The 11,394-nt window shown below is 45.2% G+C and overlaps 1 long non-coding RNA gene across 1 annotated transcript; it reads right to left on the bottom strand.

Annotated features, from left to right (window-relative positions):
• Nucleotides 1-334: 334 nt before the first annotated feature.
• LOC116094791 lies at nucleotides 335-11,136 on the bottom strand. Its single transcript, XR_004120317.1, has 2 exons — nucleotides 10,919-11,136; nucleotides 335-1,242 (listed from the first exon to the last, which is right to left on the bottom strand). It is a non-coding gene; the product is annotated as an uncharacterized LOC116094791 (long non-coding RNA).
• Between the last annotated feature and the right edge of the window lie 258 nt (nucleotides 11,137-11,394).

The following is an 11,394-nucleotide window of genomic DNA, read 5'->3' as shown; positions in this document are numbered from 1 at the left end:
CTGTGGAAATAGCTGTACCTGGGGTACCCTTTGCATAAACAAACTTACAGATGCTTATCTGTAAGTTAGAAGATAGAAACTTACAGATAGAAGAGGATTCCCGGTTTGGATAAATCTATCAGCTTTTTGTCCACATGAGTAGAAAGTCTGTTCTCTTCCCTACTTAGTTTCCTCCCTCAGGTCTCCCCAGAACAACTGTGCAGCACGACATGTAAATTCATGGGTACTGAACGGCGGTGGCTGTCGCTTATTTATTCCCAACAGGTGAATGAAGACTGCGAAGGGGCGACGTGAGGCTGTGAGCGTGGCTCCCTGATTTAACTAAGACTTGTAATGCTGTTTGATGCAATTTTCCGTATTTAATTAATTTAACATTCCAGATTTTTAATTTGCATTTAATTTAACATTTCAGGTTTTTAATTTGCCAGATACTGTTTATCAAATATTTATTCCAGAGACTTTCGCTGTGTATACAGTGTGCACCCCCCTTTAATTAGTGTGTGGTAAATTAATTTCTCTATCCTTGCTCCTTCATCAGATATTGGGTTAAGGAAGTTGAAGTGTTTCAACATACTGCAGAAACCCACTCATTAAACCAAGATGGCACATTTCCCATGCATGTGTTGCAAGCTGCCTTCCTGCTTAACTTAATGAAAAGATCTGGTTCAAACCAGATGTCTTGGGCTGGGGTTGTGGCTCACCTGGTAGAGTGCTTGCCTAGCATGCACAAGGCCCTGGATTCAAGCCCCGGCACTCCACAAACAGGGCATGCTGCTACATGTCCATAATCACAGCACCTGGGAGAAAGAGGCAAGAAAATCAGAAATTCAGAGTCATCCTCAGCCACACAATGAATTCAAGGCCAGTCTGGACTACTTGGAAACCTGTCTCAAAATGAACACAAAACCACAGGTATCTTTTGTTGTTACTTGTATCTGGCTACTTGGTTTGACAATGTGAGGGGTAACCTTTTAAATTCAATTTAATATTAGACCCAGTCTTGCTCGGATCCTCTAGATCTGGAGTTACATACGGGCAGCTGTGAGATACATGATGTAGATACTGGAAATGCTCAGGGCCTCTGCAAGAGCACAAGTGCTCTTAACCAGCCCCCAGTCTTTGCACAGCTTCTCAAACATCCTTTTTCTGCTCAGTTTTTCACACCACGTAACCAACTTAAGCTGGCTGACATGTATTTGTGGTGTTCTTCCTCATTATCAACTTGATTAGATTTACAACCACCTAGAAGACACATCTCGGAGTATGTCTAAGAAGGGGGCTCCAGATGCTTTTCACTGAACAGGGAAGTCCCACCCTCCATGTGGAGGATGCCATTCAAAGGATTAGGGTCCTGAGATGAGTAAAAAGGGGAGGCTGGGCTGAGCACCAGCCTTCATCTCTCGATGCTTCCTCACTATGGATGCTGCATAATCAGCTGCCTCGTGCTCCTACACCATGCCTTTCCCACTCTGTGGACCGAAGCCTCAACTGTGAACCAGGAGAAGCTCTGCCTTCTTTAGAGTGCTTCGGTCAGATATTCATTTTGTTAATCTATCTACCATCTATCATCTATCAATCATCTTTCATCTATCACCTATCACCTATCATCATCTATCATCTATGAATCTATCACCTATTTTATCTATTTATCATCTATCTATCCACCCTATTATCCATTTATCCATCATCTATCTATCACCTATCTATCATCTATCTATCTGTTTATTTTGTGTGTATGTGTGCCACAGCACAAATGTGGTGATCAGAGGATAATCTACAGGAACTGTTTCTCTTCTTCTACCAGGTGGGTCCCAGGGATTGAACCTTCCCTCACTGAACCAGCCTGGCCTCTGCCCCTTGTATTGTCAGAATTCCTTTCACAACTAGGAATTCCATCTCATATTCTTTGTGGGGGTGGGGGGCATACCCTCCCATCATTTAAGATTATATTTATTTCTCCAACAAATGAGGCCTTTAACTGTGTGAGGCTCTGTGCTGAAGGAGAGCACAGAACTGCCAACTAGTTGAAGATCACCCTTGCTCCCACAGGAGATGCACTAGTTTAACCCTCTGTTCCTGTGATAGAACACTGGGACCAAGGCAACTTAGAGAAAAGTTCATGTTGGCTTATGGTTCCAAAAGGTTACAGTCCGCCATGCTGGGGACCGCACAGCAGCAGGCACAGGAGCAGGAACAGGAAGCGGACTGAGCGCTTACATCTTCAACTACAAGCAACATGATGCAGAGAGACCAATCATAGGACAGGTCGAGGCCCACCCCCCATGACATACCTCCTCTAGTCAGAACGCGATCCCTAAGCCTCTCTAGACCGAGCCACCAACAATGGACACATGCCAGAGACTGTAGGGACACTTCTCATTTGAACCAGCACAGAGGTTAAAGAAGACATTCTTGAATTTTTTTTTCTTTTATCATGTTTTTTCTGAGCAGGGTTTTCTGTAGCCCAGGAATGCCTTGAACTTGCAGTCCTCCTACCCCTGTCTCCCAGCTGCTGAAACTGCAGGTCAGATTGCCTTGCTTAAAATTATTGTAAATGGACACATAGTATTCCATTTACTTTCTCTCTACATTTCTCTTCTTTGAAATAACACTGTCAGGAGCATAAACCTTTTGGTCTTCATAACTCTGTCCTTAAGGAAAAGGGATTAAAAGTTGCACACTCTAGCCAGGGGTGATAGTACATACCTTTGATCCCAACACTCAAGAGATAAAGGCAGTCAGATCTCTGTGAATGTAAGGCCACCCTGATCTACGTAGTGAGCGCCATGCGAGCCAGGACTAGAGTGATACCCTGCATTAAAAAATAATAATAATAATAATAAGCTGGGCAGTGGTGGCACACGCCTTTAATCCCAGAATTTGGGAGGCAGAGGCAGGCTGATTTCTGAGTTTGAGGCCAGCCTGGTCTACAAAGTGAGTTCCAGGACAGCCAGAGCTATACAGAGAAACCCTGTCTCAGAAAAAAACAAAAAGAAACCAAAAAAACAAAAAAACAAAAAATTGCACACTCTCACACACACACACACACACACACACACACACACATCTGAAGTGCTTGTAGCTGATAAGGGAGGCTCACTCCCCCAACAGGGGATTCCTTCCCTTTCCAAAGCTGCTATCCACGCTCATCCCCCTCTTTGCTTTTGTTTGTTTGTTTGTTTTTAATGTGTATGAGTGTTTTGCCTGCACGTGTATACACGCTCTACATGCTGGAACCCCTGGAACTGGAGGTTAGTTACAAACACTTGTGAACTACCATGTGGGTGCTGGGGACTAGTCCCAGGCTTCTGCAAGAGCAACAAGCACCCTTAACTACTGGGCCATCTCTACAGCCGCAAACCATTACTCTTGACAGAACTAGAGTTCCACTATGTGCTGCACCCCTGCCTATCCTCAGGGCACTGCTGAAGTGTGTGTGTGTGTGTGTGTGTGTGTGTAGCCCTGGCTATACTAGAAATCACTTTGTAGAACAGGGTAGCCTTTAACTCACAGAGATCCACATGCCTCTGCCTCCAGAGTGCTGGGATCAAATGTGTGTGCCGTCACCACCTGGCTGCTATCATACTGAAGCTATCATACTCTAATAATGATGGCAAGTGTCGGGGCAGAGCTGCCACGTCTATAAGTCCTCATTGCTCCCAGGTAGACCCCCAATCCCTTTTTATAACCCAGGAGCTGACTGTTACTGAACAATATACATGCTGAGAATAGTTTCCTTTTTTCTCATGGAATCTACTGTTAAAGTCTGTTTACATATTTTAAGTATAAGCCTAACAGGTGGCCCCTTGTTCTGAAATTTGTGTTAACCTTATCCTGCCAACGACAGCAATAGAGCCTGAAAATAACACTGTTAGTTTTCTGACACTGTAACAAAGCCCCCAAGATGATCTAATCAGGAAGAGAAAAGATTTGGTTGGTGTGTAGTTTGGGAGGTTCCAACCTGATTGAGTGGCCCCATGACATTGGGACACAGACAAGACCATGAGCTAAAATGGGGATGCATGGTGAGGAAACTCCTTACGGCACTGGTTCTCAATCTGAAAGTCATGACCTCTTTGGGGGTCTAATGATCCTTTCTCAGGATTGCCAAAGAATATTGGCTAAACAGATAATTACACAATTTATAACAGTAGCAAGATTACAGTTATGAAGTAGCAACAAATAATAATTTTATGGTTGGGGTTACATCAACACCAGGATCTGTATTAAATAAAGGGTTGCAGCATTAGGAAGGCTGAGAATCATTGCCTTATAATAACAGCATGGTATAGAACCATGCCTTATAGTTTCCAAGGGAAAGAGAAGAAAATGACTCTCACAGGAAGATATTAATGGTATAGAGACCTCCTTCAAAGACATCAACTTTTTTAAAAAGTATTTTTGATTTGTTTATTTTATGTACATGAGTACACTGTAGCTCTCTTCAGACACACCAGAAAAGGGCACCTGATCCCATTACAGATGGTTGTGAGCCACCATGTGGTTGCTGGGATTTGAACTCAGGACCTCTGGAAGAACAGTCAGTGCTCTTAACCACTGAGTGGTCTCTCCAACCTCAACTTTTAAGGGTTCCATGGCCTGTCAGCAACACTCCCTTTGTGACTTTAGCAAATGGACCATTGGGACACTCACCTCGACCACAGCTTATGGTCTTTGCAAGTGGCTGATAAGGGCTCAAAATTCAGGACAACAATTTCGTAATTGTGCCGTTGAGACACACGTAATTGAGATAGGGTTTCTCTGTGCAGCCCTGGCTGTCCTGGAACTCACTCTGTAGACCAGGCTGGCCTCGAACTCAGAAATCTGCCTGCTTCTGCCTCCCAAGTGCTGGGACTAAAGGTGTGTGCCACCACTGCCTGGCTTCTTTTTGTCTTTTTATTGGAGCTTGGTTTATTGGAGAGTGAAGCTAGAGTCCCCAATGCTAGACAGACTTCATCCACAGAGCTACACCCCAGCTTCCAACTGCTCCTCCCCTTTTTTTTTTTTTTTTTTTTTTTTTTTTTTTTTTTTTTACTTTTTATTTTGAGAAAGTCTCACTGACTTGCCTAGGGTAGCCTGGAGCTCACTCACCCTGTAGCTGAAGCAGACCTTGGGCTTGTAATCTTCCTGGCTCAACCTCCAGAGCAGCTGAGGTGACAGCTAGCTGCATGACCTTGGACAGTGGTTTGGGAATGTCTCTCTGCCAGGGCACCAATAGCTAAGCCTCGAGGGAGGGCACGAGTGCCCGAACTCCTGGGAGTATGGTTTTTGTGCTGCCTTGAAAACTCAGGACAATCTCCTGCAGGCAGTTCACCACATCAGCCTGGCTTACAGTGGACTATATCCCTCAGAGTTCTCAGACGAACGAAGCCAAGGGAATGGTCTGGACAGAGGGTCATTGGTTAAGAGCAGAGAGCTATTTTTCCATAGGACCTGAGTTCAGTTCCCAGCAGCCATATCAGGCAGCTCACCTAACTCCAGCTTCATTGGTATCCAAGGTGGCCTCTGTGGGCACCTATACTCATGAGCATATATTCATGCAGGCTCATAATCACATGCATAATTAGAAACAATAAAAATAACTTTTAAAAATTAAGTGTTAATATGTACTACATTAAAGATGTTAACCAAAAATAAAAACTCATTTAAAAGTTTGAAAGGGGGTAGACTTGTTAGATTGGTTCACACTATTCAGGATGGATAGTCCAACAATAGAGTCTGGGTCCATGGGAGTTTGGTCACCTGGTTGTTTCTCTGTAAGAACAGACACCATGGGAGTACCAGTGTGCTCAGGAAGGTCTGAAGGATGCCTTGGGAGCCACAAATATTCAGTTCATATTGCAAGCCTGAAGAAGCTTGGTTTGATGGTGCCAGCAACAGACTAGATAACATCACAAGGAGCAGGTGAAGGCGGGCATAGAAGGCGCCCTGCTTGTGTCTGGGCTACAGCCAGAAGATGCTGCCAATTCTCACACAGGGTCTTCCCCTTTCAGTATTCATCCTTTAACAAAAAATGAGGCATTTTTTTTATTGATCCCAGATCCAATCAACTTGACAAGCAAGATTAACCAAGATCACATGCCTGAACTAAGGTGGGGCCGCAAAGCAGAAGTGGCCAACCTGAGAGCCAAACCTGGAAATTCTGGCTCCAGATAGATTCTCAACCCCAAGCTCTGCTTGCTCACCTGGCCAAACAGTGACACCTATCACCCCATTCTGCCAGGAGGTAGTGGCCCCTATGAACAGCTAGCAGCAGATTGGCTCCCATCCCACCGGTCCCACTGCTAAGAATCAAATCCAGGGACTCATCGTAAGCTCTTTACCAATAAGCTATTATCTTACATTTTTTTCTTTTTAAGACAAGATCTTGCTGTATTACTCAGGCTGCCTCAGTCTCATGAGTTGCTGAAATTACAGGTAGCAACACCAAGCCCAGCCAGTTCGTCATTTATTAAAGATGGGATCAGTGAAGGAGAAATGATAGATGGAATCTCTGAGGCTTCTGAGTGTCAGGGAGGCAGGCTAGCACAACACAGGGTACAGCTCTGTGACCCCTGAACATGGCTCCGCTGGCAGAGTGCACACTTAGTGTGACTGAAAGCCTGGGCTCAATCCCAGCACTGCATACGGATTTGTAATCCCAGGGAAACAGAAGAAGGAACAGAAGTTCAAGGTCATCCTTGGCCACACAGTAAGTTCTAGACTAGCCTGGCCTATGTGAAACCGTGAGTCGAAAGAAAGAATGCTGCTTTGGAAAAACGTGGGTTCAAATCCTAGGTCTGTCATTCTATACAATGGTCAGGGGGAGTAAATGAGACGCACGCCGTGTCTCCCGAGGCCTAAGTAGAGTAAGACAAGACTCACAGTGGATAACTCAAACTGCAGTGCAGTGCTGTGCAGTAAATACAAATGGCATCCTGGGAATGTGTCTAGAGCGGTTGACACCAAGGTGTCCACAGCCTTAGCTGAGGTCTAAGAGAAAACCCATCCTAAAGAGGTGGACCTTCTGCTGCAGGCAAGGCGAGCCTCTTCAACCATCACTAAACCTGAGATGATTATGGGGAGGCTGCCCAATGGTGAGGCACTGGGCTAGCAGGAGCTACAACCATGGGCAGACCCTGAGCAGCTGTAGAAAAACAAAAGGGCACCCACCTTGAATCCCAGCACTCAGGAGACAGAGGCAGGTGGATATCTGTGAGACTGAGGTCAGCCAGAACTACACAGTGAGACCCTGCCAAGAAACAAAGAAACAGAAAAGAAACAAAGGATAAAAAAGGCCCCAGGCTCTCAACTACCTGTGGCTTGCACCCTGCACTAGCTGAGCAATCTTGCGATTAATGCTAAGCTCAATAAAAGGGTTCCTGTTATAGTGTATAGAGCTAATCCTGACTGGACTGGAGTATGACTCAATGAGCAATCACCTGGCTAGCATGCACAAGGTCATGAGTTCAATCCCAGCACTGCAAAAATAACCTATCCTCAGCCCTAAGGAGGAAGTTCTGTACTCCAAACACATAAGAAGAGGCTTCCATTAGTCATTCCCCATGCCCAGAGTCTCTACTGATCTCCACTCCTTCTATTCTCTATACAGGAAACTGTCAGCTCCATGCTGAATCTCTGACTGAGCAAATTCCTACTGTGTGCCAGGCATGAGCTTGGCTAGCACCGTGAGAAGTTCAACCCCATAAATGAGGCAGCCCTGCAACATGTTAAAATCTAGAGGTGGTTATAAAGTTAATACTTGAGACAAAACTTTATTATCACCTTGCACAACCCTCCAAGGTTGAGGCTAGACCTCCCTGCCCTGTCCAGCCATAGGAGGTGTTGAAAAACCACCCTCCCTTTAGAAGAGTTCTTAGTATGAGAGAAAATGCCACTCACAGCGGGATTTTACCTGTCCTGCTGTCTAGGGAAGGCACTACCTTTTGCTTCAGACACTGTATAACAACTCCACAAAATGGGAGAAGACAGGAGCACACGCATAAGGCTGGGTGTGTTGATACACACCTGTCATCTCAGCCCTGGGGAGGTGGGGGTGGTGGACCAGGAGTTAAAGGCCAGCTTTGACTGAGCTACAGTGACATACTGTTTCTAAACAAAAGGAAGCTAGGGACACATCTCAGTTGATGGAGTGTTTGTGTAGCAAGCACACAGCCCTGTGTTCAGTCCCCACCATACTAATAAGCGCTTGTAACCCCAGGTAGAAACAGGAGAATCAGGAATTCAAGGGCAGCCTTGACTACATGAAGAGTTTAAGAACAGCGTGGATGGGGGCTGGCAAGATGGCTCAGTGGGTAAGAGCACTGACTACTCTTCCAAAGGCTCTGAGTTCAAATCCCAACAACCACATGGTAGCTCACAACCACCCGTAATGAGTTCTGACACTCTCTCTGGTGCATCTGAAGACAGCTACAGTGAATTACGCTGGAGCAAGTGGGGCTGGAGTGAGCGGTGCCATCTGTACAGCTACAGTGTACTCATGCACATAAAAACAAATAAATAAATAAATCTAAAAAAAAAAAAAGAACAGCCTGGAATACACAAGACTCTACAGAAAAAAATAAAAAAGGAAGCTCCTAACACACACACCAGCACTGTGGCACACACCTTTAATCCTTGCATTCAGTAAGCAAATGTAATTAGATCTCCTTGAGTTTATTGTCAACCAGGTCTACACATCTAGTTCTAGGTCAGCCAAGGGTACAGAATGAGTCCCTGTCTCAAAAAAGAGGAGAAGGACTAGTGAGGTGGCTTAGGACCAACAAGCCTAAGACCTGTTTGATCCCTACAACCTTTATGGTTGATGGAGAGAACTAACACAATGTCTCCCCTGACCTCCACACATGCACTACACACACACACACACACACACACACACACACACACACACACAAATAACTTATCAACTCACTACTGATTTTTTAAAAGCACCATCAAGATCAACTTCTACAAGTTGCTCTGACATCCACACGTGTTACTTCACCTGATGTACATGTACATGGAAACACATACATACACATACAAACAATCATTTATATATACACATGCACACAAATAAAAAATCATAAATAAGCATATAAGGGAGACTCCTTGGACACACAGGTGCAACGCAGAACTGCAGGCAGACCTTAGGTAGAATGAGGTACCTACTTTTACAAGCTCTTATCAGGCCACCAAGCCCAAGGCTCAGTGACTCTGAGTCCCAACATGACCGTAGTGACTGCAGCAGACTAGAGAAAATACTTTACCATCCCACAGCTGGGAGCCACTGAGACTGAGGCTTAGAATTTCATCTTCAAGCCAAGATGCTAAACATATCAATGAATGTGGATGCCTTGTTATGCCCAGACGTCCCTCTCTGTCTCCGAGCCTTAAGGGAATGCCATATGCCAGGAGTCCCTGGCAGCAGGAAACCAAAATACTAACAGAATAAATTACTTTACATTAGACACGTGCGGTTGACCTGCTCGAGGTATCTAGAATATTAACAAGGTCCCTGAATGGGAGCCTTTGCAGCTTGCTTTCAGCCGCTCAGGATCAACAGCTTCACCACCTCAGGAGAAAAGCTCCTTGGAGGAGATTCTTTCTCAAGGGAACCTCAGTGAGAGACACTAACCTGGGGACAGTGCCAGAACCCAAGATGCCTGAGACTGCAGGGCCAGTCCCAGCATGACCCAGACAGTGGAAGAATGTGAGGAAGGCAGAGGAGGGTCGGTCTGGGAGGAAGGAAAAGCTCACTTCCTGTCCTCCAGGGCCACCTCCAGCCAAGGGCTGCCAAGACCACGTCAACCTGTCATGCACATTAATGGTGAGAACAACCCGGATCTGGGACGAAAATACAACCTGTAGGAAAGTACCTCTTCAGGGAGGGGAGCTGGGCTTTACTGCCTGCTACTTGGACATGTTTCCCGAGTAAAATATGATCCTTGCCAAGGATGACACACCTGTAGTCCCAGTACCTGGGGAGAAAGGATTTGTGGGTTCAAGGCCAACCAGGACTACACAGAGGGAAATGCTGAAGGAAAGAAAGAAAGAGAGAGAGAGAACAAGAGAAAGAAAGAGAGAGAAAAGGAGGGAGGAGGGGAAGAGAGGGAGGAAGAAAGAAAGCACTTCAACATTTTTTATCTTGTTTTTAAAGTAACACAGCTTGCCACGATAGCTCACAACTATAATCCTACAATCCAGTGGCTGGGCCAGGAAGATCACCTTCCTTCAAGGCCAAGCCTTAATGAGATCTTGTCGAGGGCAATTATACATACATACATACACACACACACGCACATGCACACACACACACACACACACTCACACACACCACACACACAATACACACACTCACACACACACACTCACACACACCACACACACAATACACACACTCACACACACACTCACACACCACACACACACAGATACATACACACTCACACACACACACACTCACACACACACCACACATACACACATATACACACCACACACACACTCACACACATGCACACCACACACACACTCACACACATGCACACACTCACACAATACACACACTCACACACACATACACACAATCATACACACATACACACACACTCACACCACACACACATACACATACTCACTCACACACACACACACACACACAGAGGGGGAGATGGGGCGGGGGAAGCAACAGGTTTGCAAATCCAGAGCAGACTTTGCCAGGGCTACCCTGCTCACCCTCACCATTCCCTGAAGCCAGCCGCTCACTGTTCCTGCCCAGAGGAGACTGCATTTATAGATTTATAGTTTATGTTATTCTAGACTTTATGCCCAAACAAATTACTTCATGAAGAATAACGTATTAAGCTGTTCTCCTTACCTTTTCTTCACTTGGCAAATGTATCATAATCCCTCCCATAGTGTACAAAGAGTCCTTCACCTTATAGCTCTGGCTGGCCTGGAACCCAGAGATCTGCCTGCCTCTGAGGACCTCTTCTGGCCTCCGCGGGGACTGCAGTACAGGGGTCATACACATGGCCTTTGTTTGTTCTTATTTACAGCTGCATAGTAATTCATTGTAGAAGGTATCACTTTGTAGTGAAATAATTAGCTTTCACTGTTTCCTGGTGATGAAATCTGGTTCTGCAATGAACTTCTAACCTTCTAACCTGTTTTCTATTCTATATTTTTTGGCAATTCATTTTTTTTTCTTAATTTTTTTGTGTGTAGATTTTATGTTCATTTGTATGGGTGGGTGTTAATTTTTTGTTTTGTATTGTTTTGGTTTGGTTTTTTTTTAGTTTTTAAAGGCAGGGTTTCTCTGTGTAGCCCTGGCTGTTCTGGAACTCACTCTGTAGACTAGGCTGGCCACGAACTTAGAAATCCACCTGCCTCTGCCTCCCAAGTGCTGGGATT

The sequence above is a fragment of the Mastomys coucha genome, unplaced genomic scaffold, assembly GCF_008632895.1.
Source record: "Mastomys coucha isolate ucsf_1 unplaced genomic scaffold, UCSF_Mcou_1 pScaffold17, whole genome shotgun sequence".
Lineage (NCBI taxonomy): Eukaryota > Metazoa > Chordata > Mammalia > Rodentia > Muridae > Mastomys > Mastomys coucha.
This window is presented reverse-complemented; position numbering and strand designations above follow the sequence as displayed.